This window comes from Mytilus galloprovincialis, chromosome 8 (assembly GCF_965363235.1).
Source record: "Mytilus galloprovincialis chromosome 8, xbMytGall1.hap1.1, whole genome shotgun sequence".
Taxonomy (NCBI): domain Eukaryota; kingdom Metazoa; phylum Mollusca; class Bivalvia; order Mytilida; family Mytilidae; genus Mytilus; species Mytilus galloprovincialis.
The window spans coordinates 23264438-23288023 of NC_134845.1; positions in this window are offsets into that span (position 1 = coordinate 23264438).

Genomic DNA, 23586 nt, shown 5'->3' on the forward strand with positions numbered 1-23586 from the left:
ATTCTTGAATATCCATAGGCTTAAATACTACATTCCAAACATAAACTCATCTGCTGCAAATGAAAATTCTCCTCCAAAATTTACCATTTTTCAAAATTGAGGTATATGGTGAAATGCCGCCACAACTAGATTATATAACACAATTGCACGTTGTTAGCCACAAATACCCCCGTGCAATGGCAGAAAATGACAAAACTTTTCTGCAGTATCTTCCAAAAATATAACTTCTATAATTCCTGTCATCAGTGAACGGACGAGCTTTAAAAATGCTCTGTCTCCTTTTCAAATGACATCACTTAAAAAACCCACAAAGTCTCATAAATTTTAATGTTAACTTATATTTTAGAATTCCACCAGGCCGTCTGTTTGAATTTTTTATGATTGATTGATTGATTGATTGATTGATTGATTGCTTAATGTTTGCTCTACGCCACATCAGCGACAAATGTGACTGTTAATGACGTTTTTACATTAAGTTCATTGGATGTGTACGATTGGTTACTTTAATGTGAGAGAACCTGATTTATTTGAGTTTGAACTGTGGTTGATATTTGTTAATATAACAATAAGATTCAGAAACGAACAATACGTGCTTATGTTAATCCGTCTTCTTGACTAGCAATATGTATACTTTCGAATATGTAGCAAATATAATATTCTGTAAAAAGACGTACCACAAATGTATAGGATGTATGAAAATATCGAGAAAAAAACATATTGTGTCCTGCAAATTTACTATAAAATTTATATAAATAAAGGCAACAGTAGTATACCGCTGTTAGAAAGTCATCAATCGATTGAGAGAAAACAAATCCGGTTACAAACTAAAACTGAGGTAAACACATCAACTATAAGAGGAAAACAACTAAAACAACAGAAACACTGAAGTGCAGCAAAAAACTAAAACCACAATGCAACACACACACAAACGAACTATAAGATAACAACTGCTATTTTCTGACTTATAACAATGCAACTAAATTTTCCATTAATTATAGGAGGAAACGGAATTCGTTTTACCCTGAGCGATAGCGAGGGGTAAAATATCGGCACAAAGGGACAACCCGTGGTAAAATCACGATATATTCAAGCCCCCATGAATTATTTCGATTCTAATAGGACAAATACGGCAACAGTGTTGGAACGAAGCGCTCTCGGAGAAGGCATTATTTGCCGTTCCCATAAATAAACGCACTATTAAATTGACGTAAAAGAATGGAGAAAACTGAATAAGTAACACGCTGAAACTATTTAAAATAACATATTTAGATAGATTTAGATAAATCTAGATGATAATCGTACTTATATGTCTTATTTATTTACAAACAGTGACTGATATAACACATTTTAGCATCGTTGTTTACGTTTCCTTGTTGTAATGATTTTCGGGTTCAAGAACGTGCATTTTCCAAAAAATTGCTTATATTCTGACGTCATCATTCTATGTTAGACGCAATTTATCGTTTATCGTAAGGTGAAGGCTTGTCGTTAGGGAATGGTCATTATTTATCAGCTGAGGGGGTGGGTGTAAATTTTTGATATAAAATTTTATGTTGGGAACCCCCCATTATTTTATAAAACCACATAATGACCCCCCCCTAAGAACATAATTTCAAAAGTGTGACCCCCCCCCCAAAAAAAAAAAGAATTCCCAGTTGTGTTGAGGAGATGATGACCAGCTACATACTAACCGGCTTTGAGAAGCTCTGAGTATAACAAACAGCTTTTCTTCTTGTTTTTTTTCAAAAAGGAATATCTGACACGTGCATGTAGAAAAATAGAAAAAAAATATACAGAAAATTGAATGTTCCAATTTATCAATTTATTTTACTGCAACCTATAATTTTACAAATTTTATCAGTATACTGGTAGATAAACTTTCAATACTGACTGTTATTTTAATCCCAATCACAGGCCCTTGTATCTTATATTTTTTAACCTTTGAACATTAAAATATCTAGTTATGAATGGGGGGATGTTCAGGATTCCAATGTACAAATGATTTAGGAAGTGCAAATAAAATAACACCGATTAAATGGTTCTTGTCCTTTCTTGATTAAATGTGTAAATGATTTATTTGAGAGAAAGAAATATACAACCAAGCCAAGAATCTCTGGCCTTTTTTTGTTTTGTACAGATGTATGTTTTAAGATTTTAGTGTGTTATCAATTTTCTCTGAACAAGTTCACATTTTTTTAGGGGCCCCAGCTGAATATATTTGTTCTTTTTCCAAATCATAGAGTGTATTGTTTAGTGTGTGTGAATAACATTGTGCCCATCAAGTATTTTTTCTTTATTAAGGCCTGAAATCTGGATAGGAAAGAATATCGGAGAATGGATAAAATTTACAGAAAAATGGACCAAAATTTTTTTTTTAAAAAGAACAGAGAACACTGGGGTTCAAATATGAATAAAAGGAGAAAAGGGCAAAAAATACTAACGAATAGAAAAATATTACCTTAAAAATTAAAGAATACAGAAGGGATATACCTATAATATCGAGATCATTTTTTATTCTTATTCGATATCTTTGTAATAATTTCATAAAATAGGTATACCAATTACCATGTGACGGACATATAACTAACATGCATCCTTGCTTTCATCAAAATAATTATATATAAACACCCATTTCATCTCAAGAATCACATCAAAATGATTTAAACACTATCATGACTATAGAAAGTTAATTATGCATGTCCAGAAACCTTTCCAGCTCACTGTTTCCTGTGGTCAAAACTAGGGAGGTACGTTTCATAGAGTTGTTAATTGATTGATTGTAAATTTACACAACTGTGATAAGGAGTGATCAGATTCACTGCCATTGAGAAATTAGGCATATCCTGCTGCATGGTGCTTTACAGTTTACACTATCAAAGATTTAATAAACAGACATTATTTCACAGATCGCACAATTACTTCAATTTATATACAAGTCAGACATAAAAACCTTTATTGTGTGACCCCCCCTAGTTAAAATAATTTTTTATGGTAACCCCCCCAGTGGTATGATATTTTTGGCAATGACCCCCCCTAAAATGCACCGACCCCCTCAGCTGATAAATAATGACTGTTCCCTTAATTCTAAGTATAATATGTTAATTTGTATACATTGAAATTTTGGGGTAAAATTAATATCGTACATTCAATTTCAGAAAACAACTCATTGCTCCTGTGTGTTATAGAAACAAAAAAACTTTGTTGTTGCTTAAAGTCGTACCTGGAATGACAGGTGAATGGTAGATGTTTTCTTATTTGGGAAACTGTACGAGTTGTGTAGTGATGTCATGGTAATGTAAAGCAGACAGTTGTAGGGATGTCATGGTTGTGTAAAACATACTACAGTTAAGTAGCACATATCGAAATAGGATAGAAATGTTCAACAGCAAAGGGTTACTGTATCTCAATACCTTTATCATATTATTTACTCCCATTTTGGTTTTTCACCATTAAATTGATGCGGTACATAGTCGGTCGGCAGTAAAATACATTCGAAATATTCTCCACTGGAACTGGAATAAAAGTAAAGAAGAGGATCAATCAAACAATTCATAAATACAAAATCTGCAAATACCCGAGGACATGTTAGATAAGTTGCATTATTTTTTATATACCTTTCGCCAGTACTTTTAGAAAAGATATTGATAAAACAATTTAGTGCGAGTTATAAATGTTTATAAGTATATAAGTATCATGTTTACAACTTTGTAATATAGTTTTACAGTGTCTCATAAGACAATTTGTTTGGCTGGGTGTTGATTTTATTAAATACTGCTTATGTTTAATTATACTAGAACGCACCCGTGATATCGTGGGTCCGTGACTGAATTAAAGTATATAACTATGCGCAAGCCTTATTTTAGTATTAGTATTGTCATCTGATAAAGTCATGCCGATTATAAGATACACAGTTTTCTCTGCTTTCAAATCTTTCTGTTTGAACCCGTCGAACTGAAACTTATCAATTATTGGTAATATTAATTATTTGGAAAACAAAAGGTTCTGGAATGGAGTATTTTTTAATCAACAGCATTGTCCTATAAAAGTTATAAAGAAAGTTGAATTCTTTGATTCGCTGTTTTACGTCATGCCCGCTTACAAATTGAAAACTGTACCTATACGCCTTATTTTTAGTCCAGATTTTTAGTATTCGTATTGTTATCTTAGAAAGTCTTACTGATTAAAATACTACAATAGGTAACAATTTGACAATTTAGTAGTGTCAACCCTGTGATTATGACCCGTGTATATAGCATATAAATCCTGAATACACCGTTTGTTGGTGCGCCTGTCAGATGCGGAACGTACAGATAAGGTAATAGGTAACAGGTGAATATACTATTGGTATCGGTATAGGACTCGACTCGGAACCTCTTAATTATTGGCAATATTAATTACGTGGAAAACAAAAGGGCCTGGAGTGGTGTAATTTTTAATCTACACCTTTGTACTATATTAGTTATATATAAAGTTGAATTCTTTGATTCGTCGTTCAACCCACCATTTTTTCCTTTAAAATGTCCTGTACCAAGTCAGGAATATGGCCATTGTTATATTATAGTTCGTTTCAGTGTGTGTTACAATTTAACGTTGCGTCGTTTGTTTTCTCTTATTTTTGAGTGTAAATTGACATTGCGATAAGACGTGTCACGGTACTTGTCTATCCCAAATTCATGTATTTGGTTTTGATGTTATATTTGTTATTCTCGTGGGATTGTGTCTGATGCTTGGTCCGTTTCTGTGTGTGTTAGTTATATTGTAGTGTTGTGTCGTTGTTCTCCTCTTATATTTATGCGTTTCCCTCAGTATTAGTTTGTTACCCCGATTTTGTTTTTTGTCCATGGATTTATGAGTTTGAACAGCGGTATACTACTGCTGCCTTTATTTACGTGATGACGGCTGACAAATTGGACCTCGTAATTTTAGTATTGCTTTTTTTTTTAATTATTATTAATCAATACGAAGATTTTAATAAAAATAATTCATTATATATAGGTATAAACCCTATGAAATAGAATCTCTCTTGTGGCAATTTCCTTCTTGAAATCAATGAAAATACAATTACTTGTCCGAAGAACAAAGCATTGACAGATGTCTACAAGTTTTACTGACAAAAGCAAAGTGAGGTCTCTATTGTTGTATTTTGATGATTAAAGAAACATAAGATAGATCGATCTGTTTTTAGGCGATAATCATCTGTAAAATAGTATAGGAACAAAAGTCCAGAGTTGACGACGTAAATTGAACGAACAATATCATATAGCATTACAAAGAAGCCGGAATTTGTCATATTATAATTACTAATTACAAATTGTCTGGAACTTGTACACGGAACAACGGACATAAAAGACATCGTTAGTTTAATAGAATAGATGTATATATGTTAATGTTTGTTATCGTAGATAAGATATATGATATAACCCTCTTTAAAACGCAATTAATCCGTTTGAAAACACCGATGAGAAGACGACTGTCAACGCTGGTATGGTCATAAAAGGAAGCTAACAACAAACGGTTATAAATTAACGAGATATATCATTGTCAGCAAAAATAAACAGCAATATTTGTAGGCTTTAAATTTTATACAAGTTATTGATAATGTAAGACCGATATTTGTTTCTATGAAATGTGGACATTCTCAAACTACATAACAGATCATCAAAAATCATACAGATGGAGATGTACGTATAATAAAATTCCACCTTTTCATCTAATATTCGAAAAGAGGAGCGAAAGATGCCATAGGGAAATTCAAACTTCATTTACAGTGAAATTGTAAAATCAGGCATTTCGTTGAATATCTAAAATAATAGGGATTTTGTAAAAGTAAAAACTATTATTTCAAGGATTTTATATTACCCAGGGTCATATTTCCAGATATAACAAATTCACTGTAATATATGCCCGATAATACGAATTCACTGTAGTATATTCTCTTATATTATTAATTCGTATATTTTAACAAATTTGATTCGTTTAGGGATAGTCATATGTTAAACTATATTTTCGAAGGTAGAGAGAAAACGGCGGATAGCAAAAAGCATATTGACCGGCAAAAAGCATATTGCACGGTTATTTTTAGAATATCTAAAAACTGATATACTTTGTGACGTCATGTAATGAATTTCAGGATATTGTTTAACGTTTTGAAACAAATAATATATGTGATCGATTATTTGACGAAAAAAAATCTTCAAATACATAAGATGTCCAAAAAAAAAAAGGAAATGAAATAACAACTAATATGTTGTTATTGTCAAGGGGACAATGTAATATCTATAAAGTTCCAACAAACCTAAATGACGATTTTGATACAAACATGGTTGGAAATTAATAATATATCAAATATAGCCTTTGTATGAGGTCAATACAGGATATATCGACCCAAAGAAGTATATCGACCTCGGACTTCGTCCTCAGTCAATATACTTCTTTCAGGTCAATATATCCTGGTATCGACCTCATACAAAGGCTATATTTGTATAATATAATTCTTATATCTACCATACGGTATAACAATACGCAAATGGTGTCTGAATATGTAAAACACGATGAAGGTTGAAATGTTACTTTTACTGTAAAAAAAAAGGTGAAAAAACTAAAATAGCGAACTCCTAGGAAAATGACACAACGTGTGAACTTTCAATTTATTTTTATAAATTTAGAATTTTTGACTTTAAAGTCATATTGTAATGGTTATTACATTATCCATAAAATACAGTTACCTTTACGATATTTTAGGATCTGCTTACCCTTCCGGACCTGAGATCGCCCCTATTTTAGTGGGTCCGTACGTGTTGCTCAGTCTTTAGTTTTTCTCTGATGTATTTATATTCTTTTGTTTGTGTTTGTTAGTTTGAATTTTGTTTCTTGTCGCCTCTCTTTTACTCAAAAGTTGAAAATATAGTAAATGCATTTGGTCATTATCGATTTTCCTTACGACAAACCATATGTTGATTATCGAAAAAAACTTCAAGAAATAACTAAATTAACTGTTAAACAAGAGGTCAATTGTTTTACCACTCTTTGGGCATTAAACAACACTATGGCATGTCGTTTCACGTACAAGCTTTAAAGCTTATGGTCCAAATTAAAATATTAAAACTCATATGATCTGGAAAAGATGAAGGTTTATGTAACGACATAATATGTAAATCATCAGCTGTTTTCGTCTTGTAACATTCGCTTTAATGTACAAAAACAAATGCCATTGCTAATATATCATTTGTTATTAGATAACGAAAAATATGTAGATCAACAACTAATTGAACAGATAATAGAGAAGGTAGATGCAAGAGAGCATAATTATCAATACGGGATTGGAAATTTCCCCTTTTCTGTTCTTCATCTTTTCAAATAATATTTTCATGCGAATTTAAGTATTCCTTTTGCTTCAATAGATTATTCTCATTTGAATAGAATTTACATAATTTTGTTGTCTATTTCTGTCATAAAAAAAACACCTAACAATCTCTTTTGTTTAATTAGATATTTCATTTATCTTCAAACATCTTAATATCAATATAATATATCGACTTAAAGTTATCTGTCATAGAAACAGTTTAATTGATAGTGGTTAGTTGCATTAATGAATTGATTGAAAAACTAAAGGTTACCATGCCGTCGTTGTGAAATCATTGCATGTGGTATTTTGTGCGATGAGTATATTCTAATTATAAATAATGCTTGACCCGAGGATATATACAATAATATTTGTGCACGTGAATTCATTTAGAACACGAAGAGGTCAACAAAAACAATTCTAACGCAAGCAGACTGATTCAACAGCTGTAAATATCTAATTTGACCAGTGTGCAGACAGGTTAGAAAATGTTTCATATACACGGTGAAAGAGCCATCAAGAACTGCGATGCTGTAAATAACAGTTTACAGACATATTTGTTCAGTGTATGTTTATCTGTTTCAATAAATATGTCTAATTGATTAAGCTAATTCATTTCAGTTGACTTTTATAGCATTTAGGTCTATGTTTTAATTTTACTCTACTATTCAGGTTAGGATGAAGGTTGGTGCCTGTTAAAACGTTTAAACCCGCTTAATTTGTACGGGACAAACCTGCTATTCAGCGGTTGTTGTTTACTAAGTTCATAAGTGGTTCTCGGTTCTCGTTTTTTATTTATTGATTAGACCGTTGGTTGTCCTGTTAAAATTATTTCACACTAGTCATTTCGGAACTGGTCACAGCTTGCTGTTCGGTGTGAATAAACTCATCATAGATACCAGGATTGAAATTTTATATTTACGTCTGACGCGCATTTCGTCAACATTGATACAACCCTCCGTCTTGAAGGCCGTAACTTGACATATAGTTTTATATGGTATAATTCTGTTGCCTTTATTTATTTATGTTCGTTTGTGTAGACAAACAAGAACATAAATGTAGTTATAAAATTTTATAAAATTCCCTTACTAGAAAATTTGTTATCATTAGATTACGAAACATACGTCAATTTGAATATCTGGTTAAATATATAATAGCATAGATAGATTGTTAGAGAGCATAATAATATATATGGGATTAGAGTTTCTCCTTTTAATCTATTCAAATTATATTTGCATGTTCCTTTCACTGAAAACTGATTCTGCTCATTTTGATAAAATTAACATTTTGCTGTCTCTTTTAATTTGAAAAATCTGAATGCCTTTCTATTTCATTAGATATTTCATTTATTATTAAACAACATTACATGTATAAAATTAACAACTGAAAGTTATCTATCACAGATATAGAAAAACGGATAGATGTATTATAGGTTATTTATCTAAAAGGTATTTTTTTTTTAAATACTGACACACCCGTATTTTAGTTGGTTTTGTTATTTTGTAAGCTATTTTTCTCCTTCGTATCGATCTCATGATGAGTAAAGACCTTTTCAATTTTTATGATTTGTTCTAATGTTGTACTGCTACACCACTGTTCAACGTTAAGCGGAGTGTTGGCGCCTTCAAACATTTTTAATCCCGTCAAATTCCCTATGTGCCTGTCCAAAGTCAAAAACCTGTAGTTCTGTGGTCGTCGTTGATTCATTGCCTGTAATTTTTGTTTTTCGTAAGTTGTTTTGTTCATAAACTGGTCGTTTGTTTTTCTCAATTCAAAAAATCATCTTTTTGACTTTGGAGACTTTTATAGCCGACTTTTGGGTTTTTTCTCATTGTTGGAGGTCGTAAATTTGCCTATAGTTATCAAAAGTACCAGGATTATAATTTTATACGCCAGACGCGCGTTTCGTCTACATAAGACTCATCAGTGACGCTCAGATCAAAATAGTTAAAAAGCCAAACAAATACAAAGTTGAAGAGCATTGAGGACCCAAAATTCCAAAAAGTTGTGCCAAATACGGCTAAGGTGTATAATTGCTTTCATCCAATAGTTGAACGTGGATAGTTGTTTCATTGGCAATCATATCACATCTCCGTATTTTTATATAAGTGGGCTTAGTTAAAATCATTTGTTTATTATATTTTTTCACAATGATATTCCAAAACAATAAGGAAAATATACACCAGTTTATTTTTTCACATATACAACATGACTTTAATTGATACAAAAATACAAGCATTTTACAATGGAAAAGAGTATATAGTACGACATTAAATGTAAACATAGTGATTCAGTATTATGCAATTCAAATTAAAAATCAATGAGGCATCTTTATAACATGACAAACATTTACCGGAAATGGATACAATCTAAAGAGATATGACCTGCTTTATATTGATTGATAATTAGGTATTGTGTACATTAAACGATGTCGTGAGTCAAAAACTAAACTTGAACGAAGTACTACAGCTACTGACGACTTTCCACATTAAGGGTAGACATTCAAACATGTCAAGATCAACATATTTGTTGTAACGTAACACTCCCCATTCTATCTAGATTATTAGAAGTGCAACGCTATTTTTAAATTGAACAGTTAAATCAAATCAGGTTATCAATGCAGATTATGTAATCAATAACATATTGTACTTTTACAACGATCACGATATCACTATATTGCTTTCAAGAAGGAATATCACAAACGGCGCCGAAAGCCTACGGTTTAGAATAGTGCCTATGTATGTTACTACTACTTCAAAATTGAATTATACAGACAGAAAACAGTTAGAAGGTAATCATATTGTAAAGCGTTAAATAGTAAACAATTAAAAAAAAAATAATTTGGAAAATGTCTAATGAAAACATTTATAAACTCAAGCACAATTCAATCTGGAGACCTTATAATTAAGTGTATTGAAACTTTACACATGTATAGTAAATAATTTATAGCTTATTTTAATTTTTGGAACATTATCAGGAACCAACTTAGAAATTTACTCCATCAGAAGTATGATAATGAAGATTACAAAAGTTGACAAAATTGAAAGTCTGTCATTAATTAAGGCATCAAGTCTGCCTTAGAACATTTCACTATTGAGGGTCAATATAAACATATATGAGTTAAAATCAGGCGGGATTAGTATGTTCTTGTTAATTACCCCTCTAAATTTATGTATTTGTGCACTAGTCCAAATCCGAAACGTGGTCACTGGTTGTTTTTGTCTGTAAGTCTTTCTTTTTTGGTTACTATAACAATATAGACGGTTTATTGTTGTTGGTTAAAAACACAAATGTAAAACAGTATTTTTTGCTATATTGTTTTGACGCAATCCGTAAAGTGATTCATGTAAGTCTTTCTTAAGAACATCTTTTTGGGTCGCTTTTTCATTATTGTTAACGAAATATATTATTTATGATACAATTTTGATTCAAATACAATTATGACACCGTTGTACTGCTGGTATCTCTCATTCTTGTCACATTCTGGTCCTCTTGATAACTTTGTGTGCGTCTTCGACAGAAAATCGTCATGATTAATACTTTGAATTGTTGTCGGAAACGATTGTCAAAAAATGCATATATGAAAGGGTTGGCGACGTGGTTAAATGCGTACGAACGTTCGAATATTTTAAGCGCTGCAAATGCACTTGCACTCAAGTTTTGTTGATCGAACTTACCAGCTACTAATTTCAAAACAAACAAAGGGAGATAACTTAATGCGAACACAGCACTGACTGTTACAGCAATTTTTGTAATTTTACTCGAAAGTTCATCTGCGTGAGATGGTGTATGCATTGTTTCCTGTCTCATTCTACGCTGCAAGTACATTTTACGTCCAATTACTATATACAGAACGAATAAGATAGTCGCGTATAACGTAAACAAAAATGTCAGGAATCCATTGTAAACTTCGGCATAAATGTTATTTTTAAAAGACACTGCACAAACATACCCTGTTACAGTGACATTCCCATCTTTTAACGTCTGTTCATCTATAGGCTGTAACACGCATTCAGGAATATCAAGAAAGACTGCCAGAAAGAAACTGCCAATAATCCAGTATTTCACATTTTCTGTAGTAACTTGTCTCCGTAACGGCATACACACCTGCCGGAATCTATGAAACGCTAATGTCACCAGTAGATGTGAGGAATACATGATGAAGAAGACAATTAATGTTGTGAAAGCTTTACACACCCATAGTTCATAAAATGTGAAGTATCGGATAAGTCTTCCAATATTAAATGGAAATGTCAGGGTGCAGAAAAGAAAATCTGTCATCGCTAGGTTCCATATAATAGTCCTGTAAACAGATTTAGAATATTTCTGTCGGTATATCATAAGCACTGTCAGATTTCCAGGTATACCAACAACCATCAAAACTACTAGGTATACAATAGGTGCTAGTAGCCTATGTATTTCTTTATCATTAATTTTTTCACGTATTTCGTCATCATCCATTTTGTCAGATTTGATTTTGTATATGAATATTTTCGATCGAGATGACTCCACGTTACGTATTTATTTACTTTTTACGCTCAATGCAGTGACCTAAGCATTTATGATTTGCAAAAGTATTGTTTTGAATATTTATATTACAGTAAAAACGATAACGAGGTATTCAAATATTTATCAGTTGAAACCTTTTCACCAGGAAGTTTTTATATAAGGTATCACACATAAGATAAAACATACGTTTAGGATTAAGTAGTGTACAATGTCATTTTGAAATTAGATTGGTGTTTGTGCATTGTTTTGCTTTGTTTGTACAGCTTTCAGCAATTCTGCATTTAGCAAATGTCTGTCAGATATTTTATTAATTTGATTGTTACATGTAGATATTGTGACACCTCTTCCAGTTTTCAGAAATTTCCCCGGTGCTCTTCAATTTTGACTTTAATTTAAGTCCTTGTATTTATGATACTAATAATTCAAACCTATTAATAAACTTTCCGTGTTTACTATGTACACCATAAAATATTGTTCAGGTAAGTTTATTTGATATAGTTTTAAATCCTGTATAAAGAAATATATCTAAGTATACAGTTATTCAGTTGGTTTATTAAAGGAATACGGAAACTTAATTTGAAACATACAGACAGTATAAATGCAAACATAGGGTTGAGATCTCACAAACATGTTTAACCCCGCCGCATTTATGCGCCTGTCCCAAGTCAGGAGCCTCTGGCCTTTGTTAGTCTTGTATTATTTTAATTTTAGTTTCTTGTGTACAATTTGGAAATTAGTATGGCGTTCATTATCACTGGACTAGTATATATTTGTTTATGGGCCAGCTGAGGGACGCCTCCGGGTGCGGGAATTTCTCGCTACATTGAAGACCTGTTGGTGACCCTCTGCTGTTGTTTTTTATTTGGTCGGGTTGTTGTCTCTTTGACACATTCCCCATTTCCATTCTCAATTGTATTAGAAACATACCCGAAACATACCACTCAATACAGATAACTGAACAAATGAACTTATGTTAGATAAGAAGTTGAAAAAGGATCAGCACTATAACAAAACTACATACACTTACTTTGATTTTTCTCATAAACCAACTACTAGTTTATATTATTCATGGATCTGAAAGTTAATAAATTGTGCGATTTGGCTATTGAAAAGATTTAAGGCATTATTGATTTAAAAGGTTGAAGTTAAGTTACTCATTAACTCAGCATAGATACCAGACACGCATATTGTCTACAACAGACTCGTCAGTGAAACTAGAATAAATAACGTTGCTTAAAGTCTTCTCGTTCTCTGTCAAAACGTTTATACATGTATTGTGTTAGCTTTTTTCATTTCTACTATAAGAATTGGGCTAATTCTGAAACAGTTTTATTCTATCAGGAACCATGACGACCAATTTGGCACCAACTTTCTTAATCGATGATTTATCTCAAGCTTTGCAGCAAGAAAGGATCAAACTCCCGCACCACTTAATTCGATATTGGGATCAGTGTGAACAAGTGTTCATTCGGTATTAAACAGTGTTGTGTTTATTGTTACCATTGACATATATTCTCGATTCACAAAAAGGGGATTGCACTAATTAAATGTTTACTTTTAGGCATTCCTAGTTAAACAAATGTTTGTACCCAAAAACCCCTCTTGCTTGATATAAGTTGTACTTAGGCCCCGAAATGACATTGTAAAACAATACAAACGAGAAAACTAACGGCCTTATTTATGTACAAAAAATGAACGAAAAGCAAATATGAACACATAAACAAACGACAACAACTAAATTACAGGCTCCTGATTGCTTTCAGGGTTATTGTGTTACTTTTACTCGTTTGTGTTCAATGTATGTTTTCATAAGTATTTTGTCAAATATATGGCCATAGTCTGACATTTGCACTTTTTGAATGTCTTCACTTGAATAATAATAGAAATACTAAGATATTTCTCCTGCATTATGTTAGAGCAAAGATACTAGGCTTATAACGTTAACATTAAATACAAAAGTAAATGTTAAAAGCTATCTGGCTTAACTGCACTACACATTATCTACGCTTTCCGTAATAATATCCCACTTTATAATGCTTTGACTTTCGGAGTCTTTTACTTATTTATTTTCATAATTGATTAAATATGATCTTGATCAACAGAAACTTTATAAGAAACTTCTCCTATCCTTGAATACACATAGGCTTAAATACTGCATTCCAAACATAAACTCATCTGCTGCAAATGAAAATTCACCTCCAAAATTTACCATTTTTCAAAATTGTGTTATATGGTGAAATACCGACACAATAAGATTTATTCCTATGAAGAATAAATCCGGTTATCGGAGGAAAGTGGGCTTACGTTTTGGGAGTTGTCCCGCTTTGAACACGTGGTGGAACTTGTTATGTATTATGAGTCACGTTAATTATTTTAACCTTGATAACTGTGACGTCATCATTCTTTCTTTACCACGTACGATACAGCAGAGGGAAGACGCAAAAAATTGGGTTCCGTATGAATTAACTAATGTTTGTTTCAAAAGTTAATAATATTTCTTTGATTTGGTATATGAAATGGATGTCTTTCAAAAAATCTTATTTTACTGAAAAGGTTCGGGAAGTTTGAAAGATAGGAAAAGCACATGGTTTTGATCCAGTATAAAATAGTGTTAAAGATTTTATATCTTTTGTTGTTTCTTCTGTAAAGAGTTTCTAAATATTTCATTGTAAATTTTTAATTGTTGGTTTAATTCAGTGGAAATCATGAATTATATTTCCAAAAATAGAAATTTTAACAGACCCGTAATTTCAGATAAAAACTGCGCACATGATTTTAAAGACACGTGTCGCATGGACGTCTGCGATTTTAAAACTATCGTTATATGAAATGTTTCATCTGCTACACAGCAAGCAATTTAAAGAGAAACCAATAATGAATAAATGTATGAAGTTTATAAAATATACAGATCTAACATTGTTGGGTTGATGTTTAGACGAGTTGTATAGATATTATAACTTTTCAACGGTCGTTTCACTAATATTATTGTAGTAATTTTTCAGTTCTAAAAACCAAACATCTTATGGAAATCGGGAAAGCAGATCGTATGTCACAAAGGCCCTCTAAAAGTCCTTATAAATGCAGCCAAAGGCAAAGGGTACAGCAGAGGGGCGTACCGACACCGTTGGGAAACAGATCTAGCAGATGTCGTTGGACAGCATACTTCCACGCAAGTTTTAGCTACATGTATGATGACTCTAGAACTTAGGCATGAAGTTGTTCAGATTGTCAATGGCAATGCCCTTATTCACTCTCCAGCTACTGTTAGTGTTACATCTCCTGACTCAGTCATTGAAAGGCAACAATCGAATACAGGTATAACACAAAGTTCTAATATTTGCCAATAACTAGTGCAAATGATAATCTATGTTTAAATGTTTCACAAAACTCGGAACAAAATAATTAATGGTGAATATGTAGATTTAGGTATATATTGCTTTAATACAAATTCAGGCACAGAACAGTAGATACAAATGGACAGCTGATTATCCAAACTAAACTGAGTAAAAAGATTACTGATATTAACACATGGATAGATGCTTTCCTTATTTACATAAGTATTTATGTTGGTGTACATTTAGAAGATGCACCTAACTTAACCGAATACATACATGTTAAAATATTTTGTGTATCCGTGTTTCCAGTGCAAAATTTACAGAGGGTATTGATGGTCTTGCATACCTACCAGTTTCTATTGATAATGAGTGTGCACTTATTCTTAATTTAGTGATAAATAAAAAGTTAACCACAATTTACATCTTTTATTTTAGATAGTACAAATTTAATTTAATTTTGTAGAAATCTTCTAGTTTCTGTTTGAAATAACTATTACAATGCTTGTTAAAGGGTATTCCAATATATTTCATTAATTCAGATAATTTATTAGACCACAAATTTTCTCTGTACTAAGTTGATATTTTAATAGGATTGATTGATTGTTGGTTGCTTAATGTCCAGTGGCAAATATTTCAGGCATATCTATCAGGACGAATATTTACACAGTGTCTGTAAATTGTGTCATTTTAGGATAATTTAGTTTGTATCAAGCGGATACATTGTTATGACACAGTGTCTGTAAATTATGTCTTTTTAGAATAACTTAGTTTGTATCAAGGAGATATTCTGGTAGGACACAGTGTCTGTAAATTGTGTCTTTTTAGGATAATCTAGTTTGTATCAATTAGATCCATTGATAGGACAAAGTGTCTGTAAATTGTGTCTTTTAAGGATAATATAGTTGTATCAAGTAGATACATTGATATGACACAGTGTCTGTAAATTGTGTCTTTTAAGGATAATATAGTTTGTATCAAGTAGATATGTTGATAGGAGAGTGTCTGTAAATTGTGTCTTTTAAGGATAATATAGTTTGTATCAAGTAGATATGTTGATAGGACAGTATCTGTAAATTGTGTCTTTTAAGGATAATATAGTTTGTATCAAGTAGATATGTTGATAGGACATAGTGTGTTTAATTGTGTCTTTTAAGGATAATATAGTTTGTATCAAGTAGATATGTTGATAGGACACAGTGTCTGTAAATTGTGTCTTTTAAGGATAATATAGTTTGTATCAAGTAGATATGTTGATAGGACAGTGTCTGTAAATTGTGTCTTTTAAGGATAATATAGTTTGTATCAAGTAGATATGTTGATAGGACAGTGTCTGTAAATTGTGTCTTTTAAGGATAATATAGTTTGTATCAAGTAGATATGTTGATAGGACATAGTGTGTTTAATTGTGTCTTTTAAGGATAATATAGTTTGTATCAAGTAGATATGTTGATAGGACACAGTGTCTGTAAATTGTGTCTTTTAAGGATAATATAGTTTGTATCAAGTAGATACATTGATAGGACAGTGTCTGTAAATGGTGTCTTTTAAGGATAATATAGTTTGTATCAAGTAGATATGTTGATAGGACACAGTGTCTGTAAATTGTGTCTTTTTAGGATAATTTAGTTTGTATCAAGTAGATACATTGATATGACACAGTGTCTGTAAATTGTGTCTTTTTAGGATAATTTAGTTTGTATCAAGTAGATACACTGATAGGACAGTGTCTGTAAAGTGTGTCTTTTAAGAATAATTTAGTTTGTATCAAGTAGATATGTTGATAGGACAGTGTCTGTAAATTGTGTTTTTTAAGGATAATTTAGTTTGTATCAAGTAGATATGTTGATAGGATACAGTGTCTGTAAATTGTGTCTTTTAAGGATAATATAGTTTGTATCAAGAAGATATGTTGATAGGACACAGTGTCTGTAAATTGTGTCTTTTAAGGATAATATAGTTTGTATCAAGTAGATATGTTGATAGGACACAGTTACTGTAAATTGTGTCTTTTAAGGATATTTTAGTTTGTATCAAGTAGATACATTGATATGACACAGTGTCTGTAAATTGTGTCTTTTAAGGATAATTTAGTTTGTATCAAGTAGATACATTGATAGGACAAAGTGTCTGTAAATTGTGTCTTTAAAGGATAATTTAGTTTGTATCTAGTAGATACATTGATATGACACAGTGTCTGTAAATTGTGTCATTTAAGGATAATTTAGTTTGTATCAAGTAGATACATTGATATGACACAGTGTCTGTAAATTATGTCTTTTAAGGATAATTTAGTTTGTATCAAGTAGATACATTGTTAGGAAACAGTGTCTGTAAATTGTGTCTTATGAGGATAATTTAGTTTGTATCAAGTAGATACATTGATAGGACAAAGTGTCTGTAAATTGTGTCTTTTAAGGATAATTTAGTTTGTATCAAGTAGATACATTGATAAGACACAGTGTCTGTAAATTGTGTCGTTTAAGGATGATTTAGTTTGTATCAAGTAGATACATTGATATGACACAGTGTCTGTTAATTATGTCTTTTAAGGATAATTTAGTTTGTATCAAGTAGATACATTGAAAAGACACAATGTCTGTAAATTGTGTCGTTTAAGGATGATTTAGTTTGTATCAAGTAGATACATTGATAGGACACAGTGTCTGTAAATTGTGTATTTTAAGGATAATTTAGTTTGTATCAAGTAGATACATTGATAGGACAGTGTCTGTAAATTGTGTATTTTAAGGATAATTTAGTTTGTATCAAGTAGATACATTGATAGGACACAGTGTCTGTAAATTGTGTATTTTAAGGATAATTTAGTTTGTATCAAGTAGATACATTGATAGGACACGGTGTCTGTAAATTGTGTATTTTAAGGATAATTTAGTTTGTATCAAGTAGATACATTGATAGGACACAGTGTCTGTAAATTGTTCCTTTTTAGTATTTTTGATTTGTATCAAGTAGATACGTCAGAAACATAGTGTACATGTCTAGTGGCTTTCGAAGCGTTCCGTAAATTGTATAATTATGATATCATTTGGCCACCACTTTTAGAATCACTTAAGGCATTTTTATTGCATGCAACTATATTTATTGCTTATATGTCACTTGAAACAAATTAAATGGGTTTATAGGACAGCTAACTGTTATCCGTAAAGAAAGATCACGTTGCAAAATTTTGCTATTATTGTTATCCCATTCTCAAAAACGGATCAATGTTGTCATGGTACATGTATAGAAATAACAGAAACTAAACTAGAATATTGTCTAATTTATTTGTTAAAAATATGAAATGCAAAGACCAAAGGTTAAAGTCCCCTTATTCTCTGACTTTGGTGACAAGTACCAGTGTTCATGTGTTCTAAGTTTTAAAAGTTTGAATACATGTAGGAATAATGGATTCAGTTTCATTTTGAATCGGAGATATGGTAAAAACCAATAAGCATGAATAAAGCAGCCACAAGAATGTACACCTTTGCCGCTTAGCTATATATACAATTGGGAGGTTGTTACATAAAATAGCCTGAAATATATAATAAGCCCGATATATTCACATCTGACGGCGTCACTTTATCTCATGTGGGCAATTGTTTTTTTTTTTTTCTTATTTCATTACAGGGTAATTTAAATATAAATATATGTGTGTGGTCATTTAAAAGTACGGTCACGGCGGGTGTGTTGTGTCGCTACCGCATTTGTGGCGGTGGTCGAACTCAGTGTCCAATAACTCTTGGCATAGCCACTGAATTCGACCATGTGGCGAAAATAGCGACACAACATCTACAAATATATTATGCTTCTTATAATGGAATTATGTATCCGCTGAGCTTCTGTTTCCCAGGGCCAGCATCCGATATATTTTGGAAGCAATAATGTTAATAAGGATATTATATTGATATATAAGGAAATGACATTATAAGGAATAACAATAAGGTGGAAATAAGGAATAAGAATAATGTGGAAATAAGGAATAAGGAATGGACAATAATGTGGAAATAAGGAATAAGGAATGGACAATAATGTGGAAATAAGGAATAAGGAATGGACTATAAGGTTTAATTATATATACTAGGGACTTGCCAATTATGTTTCTCGGCAGTCCCATTCTTTGTCAAGCCGTGGCCGTACAATTTTGTACTTTTGCCAAATAAAATAGTTCTTACTTTATATATGTGTATGTCATTTGGCCCCACGTTGTCTCAGATAATAAGATTTATTCCTATGAAGAATAAATCCGGTTATCGGAGGAAAGTGGGCTTACGTTTTGGGAGTTGTCCCGCTTTGAACACGTGGTGGAACTTGTTATGTATTATGAGTCACGTTAATTATTTTAACCTTGATAACTGTGACGTCATCATTCTTTCTTTACCACGTACGATACAGCAGAGGGAAGACGCAAAAAATTGGGTTCCGTATGAATTAACTAATGTTTGTTTCAAAAGTTACCCACCCACCCACCACTTAGATAAAAGACATACTCCTAAAATGTAGTTAATATACATGTGTTAAATGTTATATTATGTTATATCATGTTGTTCGTTTTTCTGCTGTTTTTGTTCTATTTTTCAGGTTGAAATGACTGGTAGCTTATTCCGATTGTAATCCCAATCCTTCGTCACGGCTATAGACAAAGACTCCGACCATTGTAATCCCAATCCTTCGTCACGGCTTCAGACAAAGACTCCGACCATTTAATGGCGAAAATAGCGACACAACATCTACAAATATATTATGCTTCTTATAATGGAATTATGTATCCGCTGAGCTTCTGTTTCCCAGGGCCAGCATCCGATATATTTTGGAAGCAATAATGTTAATAAGGATATTATATTGATATATAAGGAAATGACATTATAAGGAATAACAATAAGGTGGAAATAAGGAATAAGAATAATGTGGAAATAAGGAATAAGGAATGGACAATAATGTGGAAATAAGGAATAAGGAATGGACAATAATGTGGAAATAAGGAATAAGGAATGGACTATAAGGTTTAATTATATATACTAGGGACTTGCCAATTATGTTTCTCGGCAGTCCCATTCTTTGTCAAGCCGTGGCCGTACAATTTTGTACTTTTGCCAAATAAAATAGTTCTTACTTTATATATGTGTATGTCATTTGGCCCCACGTTGTCTCAGATAATAAGATTTATTCCTATGAAGAATAAATCCGGTTATCGGAGGAAAGTGGGCTTACGTTTTGGGAGTTGTCCCGCTTTGAACACGTGGTGGAACTTGTTATGTATTATGAGTCACGTTAATTATTTTAACCTTGATAACTGTGACGTCATCATTCTTTCTTTACCACGTACGATACAGCAGAGGGAAGACGCAAAAAATTGGGTTCCGTATGAATTAACTAATGTTTGTTTCAAAAGTTACCCACCCACCCACCACTTAGATAAAAGACATACTCCTAAAATGTAGTTAATATACATGTGTTAAATGTTATATTATGTTATATCATGTTGTTCGTTTTTCTGCTGTTTTTGTTCTATTTTTCAGGTTGAAATGACTGGTAGCTTATTCCGATTGTAATCCCAATCCTTCGTCACGGCTATAGACAAAGACTCCGACCATTGTAATCCCAATCCTTCGTCACGGCTTCAGACAAAGACTCCGACCATTTAATGGCGAAAATAGCGACACAACATCTACAAATATATTATGCTTCTTATAATGGAATTATGTATCCGCTGAGCTTCTGTTTCCCAGGGCCAGCATCCGATATATTTTGGAAGCAATAATGTTAATAAGGATATTATATTGATATATAAGGAAATGACATTATAAGGAATAACAATAAGGTGGAAATAAGGAATAAGAATAATGTGGAAATAAGGAATAAGGAATGGACAATAATGTGGAAATAAGGAATAAGGAATGGACAATAATGTGGAAATAAGGAATAAGGAATGGACTATAAGGTTTAATTATATATACTAGGGACTTGCCAATTATGTTTCTCGGCAGTCCCATTCTTTGTCAAGCCGTGGCCGTACAATTTTGTACTTTTGCCAAATAAAATAGTTCTTACTTTATATATGTGTATGTCATTTGGCCCCACGTTGTCTCAGATAACTAGATTATATAACACAATTGTACCTTGTTATCAACAAATACCCCCATGCAATGGCAAAAAATTTCAAAAGTGCTCTGCAGTATCTTCCAAAATTATTTCTTTCCTGTCATCAGTGAACGGACGAGCTTTAAAACTGGTCTGTCTCATTCTCCAATGACATTACTTGAAAAACCCACGAAGTCTCATGAATTTTATTGTTTACTTATATTTTAGAATTCCACCAGGCCATCTGTTTTATTTTATGATTTATTAATTGATTGCTTAATGATTGCTTTACGCCACATCAGCAAAAATTCGACTGTTAATGACTTTTTCACACTAAGTTCATTGGATGTGTACTAATTAATACTTTAATGTGAGAGAACCTGATTTATTTGAGTTTGAACTGTGGTTGATATTTGGCTAATTGACGAATATCTCTTTAATCGAACTGCTTACATCTGAATTATGTAATTGGTTAATATTCTTTTCTTGCTTTCTAAATAATATTCTGTCTTCTCTTGTTCAAATAAGTTGTGATATTGTTAGTATCCCGAATGAGCTTAACATCTTATTATTGTATTTTTTTGTTCGACACATAGTCTACACAGCAAAGGGGTGGAACGTTTGTCTGTACTTCACACGAAAACCCTTCCATCTTTTGTATATGTATCATGTAATCTGCTAGTTGGACCATGCGCTGTTAATTGTTTTTTTGTACTTTTTTCGGTTTTGTCGGGTTTTGTTGATTTGTGTGGTCAGTTGTCATATTTATTCGTTTTGGGGGAATTCCGGTTATCGTTTTTGTATATTATATATATACTATCGTTTGCATAATGCAATATAGAACACAACACAATTATTCTTCAATTGCTAAAGAAATATGAAGATTAATAAGACAATCAGATATAAACTGGATAGATGTATCAAAGGTTGTTTTTCTAATAGGTAGTTTTCAAAAATACTGCCACGTCTGATCTGTTATTTTGTTATTTTGTTAGCTGTTTTTTCTGCTTTGTATCGATCTCCCGAATTAAGCACTTTTCAAAGGATTTTAATGATTTATTCTTGTTGTACTGGTGCACGCCTGTCCAACATTAAGCGGGCTGTTGGTGCCTTAAAACATATTTAATCTCGACAAATTGCGTATGTGCCTGTCCAAAGTCAAGAGCCTGTAGTTCAGTGGTCGTCTTTGGTTTGTTGCCTGTCATCTTTCCTTTTCGTAAATTGTTATGTTCATAAACTGTTCGTTTGTCTTTCTCAATTCAAAAGTTCATCTTTTTCATGTCGAGGACTTCTATAGCCGCCTATATGTTTTTTTCTTGTTGTTGAAGGTCGTACATTTGTCTATAATTGGGTTCGTCTAATTAAGTTGAACGTGGATAGTTGTTTCATTAGAAATCATACCACATTTCCCTAATTCAATTTTTGTGGGATAGTTTAAAGTTCAATGTTTATTACTTTTTTTTCAATAATCAACAAAAACGAGGAAATATATACAACAGTTTATTTTTTTTTTACATATACAACATAACTATAATTGGTACAAAATGCAATCATGTTACATAAAAAAGTATAGAGTAAGTTATGAAATGTAAACATAGTAATTCTTATGCAATTCCACTTAAAAAACATTAAGGCTTCTTTTTAACATAATACCGAAAAAGATGCAACATAAAGAGATATAATTTGCCTTATATTGATTGACAATTAATGTTTGTGTACATCCAACAGTGTCTTGAGACAAAAAAAAAACCAACAAAACATATGAATGGAGTACCACAGCTACTGATGACATTCCACACTAAGGGTAGACACTAAAACATGTCAAGATCAACATATTTGTTGTTACGTAACACTCTCCATTCTAGATTTTTAGAATCGCAACGCTATTTTTAAATCGAAAAATTCAAATAAATTAGGTTATCAATACAGATTATATAATGAATAACATATTGACATATTGCACTTTAATAACGATCACGGTATCAGTATATTGATTTCATGAAGGAGAATCACAAATGGCATCGACATCATACGGTTTAGGACAATGCCTATAGATGTTACTAGTACTTCCAAAATTGCTTTATGCAGACAGAAAACAGTCAGAAGGTAATTGTATTCTAAAGCGTTTATCAGTTAAACAATACAAAAAGAAAATGAATTTTGAAAATGTGTAATTAAAACACTTATAAACTCAATCACACTTCAATCTGAAGCTCTTATAATTAAGTGTATTAAAACTTTAGCCATATATAGTATAGAATTCAGGTTATTAAAATTTTTGGAAATGTAAAAGTTAACGTTAAGGTAGCACAATACAAAGAT